This window comes from Nyctereutes procyonoides, unplaced genomic scaffold (genome assembly GCF_905146905.1).
Source record: "Nyctereutes procyonoides isolate TBG_1078 unplaced genomic scaffold, NYPRO_anot_genome, whole genome shotgun sequence".
Classification (NCBI taxonomy): domain Eukaryota; kingdom Metazoa; phylum Chordata; class Mammalia; order Carnivora; family Canidae; genus Nyctereutes; species Nyctereutes procyonoides.
This window is the reverse complement of record NW_026575043.1, coordinates 36031358-36032707: the sequence shown is the minus strand read 5'-3', so window position 1 is coordinate 36032707 and position 1350 is coordinate 36031358. Positions and strand designations below refer to the sequence as shown.

The 1350-nt window shown below is 45.5% G+C and overlaps 1 non-coding gene across 1 annotated transcript; it reads left to right on the top strand.

Moving 5' to 3' along the window:
* The first annotated feature begins 386 nt into the window (after positions 1-386).
* On the top strand, positions 387-493 carry LOC129508443 (U6 spliceosomal RNA). The gene has a single exon (XR_008664181.1). It is a non-coding gene; the product is annotated as a U6 spliceosomal RNA (small nuclear RNA).
* Positions 494-1350: the final 857 nt, after the last annotated feature.

The window sequence follows — 1350 nt, the reverse complement described above, 5'->3', positions numbered from 1 at the left end:
GCTCCACCTACTTGTGCGTGCTCTCTCTCTCTTTGTGTGTGTCAAATAAATAAATCAAATCTTTAAAAAAGATTTTTTAAAAATAAAATCTTTAAATTCCCTGTCCTGCCAACATCTCTGCCATAGCTGAGTCTGGTTCTGAGGCTTGCCTTGTCTCTTCAAATTGCACCTTTTTTTTTTTGTGATTTTTTGTTGTTGTTGTTGAATGTCAGACAGACGCTAGGTAATAGAACTGAGGTACACAGCACTTTAATGAGAGATTTGTATGTTTTTCTGGCCAGGAGGTAGGCTCAAAGGCTGAAATTTCCTCTTGTCTCCTTGTTTTTCCCCTGTTGTCCTTGGGTGTCCCTAGAGACTCCTTCTTCAGTGGAGTCAGCCTTACAGCAGTGTTTGCTTTGGCAGCACATATGTTAAGATAGGAATGACACAGAGAAGTTTAGCATGACCCCTGTGTGGGGATGACATGCAGATTCATGAAGAATCAGCCTTGCAGCTCTTGCAGCTATAATCCTCTAGGACACAGGAGCCCTACTGTTGGGGTGGGAAGGCATCCTTGGATCAGATGATTCGGTCTGTCTTTTTTTTTTTTTAAGATTTCATTTATTTATTCATGAGAGACACAGGGAGAGACAGAGACATAGACAGAGGGAGAAGCCGGCTCCCCATAAGGAGCCTGATGTAGGCCTCGATCCCCCGACCCTGGGATCATGACCTGAGCCAAAGGCAGACACTCAACCACTGAGCCACCCATGTGCCCCTAGGTCTGTCTTCTTGTGGGCCTGTGGCCTGGCTTGTGATCCTCACAAGTACTGCTTCTCAGGTCTTTTTTGCCCCTTAGGTAAGACAAAGGCTACAGGGGGCTGGAGTTAGGTTGATCCCTTCCCCCATGTTGGATGAGGCTCTGGGGAAGTTGTCTCTGTTGCTGGCTGGCCTTTACTTTTTTGTTTTGCTTTGGTTTGTTTGTTTTGGTGGAGAATGAACTATCTGGGCATATTTCAAATGCTTACATGTCCCCTCCTCCTTATGTCAAACACAAAGATGTTTTGCTCCAATCTTCACCGTGAGAACCTGGTGGGGCTGCTTGGAGGTAAAACATAAACATGTGCCCCTTCCTTAGACTGCTTCACTTAGGGTGAGTTTTTAATTCTCAAGTTAGTCCCTGCTCAGCCTTCAGCATTTCATCGACATTACCATTTAAGGGGTCATGTAGGTGGTCCTACCAGTTGCTGGTTCCACTGGCTTCTGCTGCTGGTAAGTCGGGATACTCTTTGCCTATCTTTACAGTTTTGGGGAGGGGCTGTTGTTGTCCTGGGACCCCAGTTTTCTAATGGATCTAAGAAAAATCCTTAG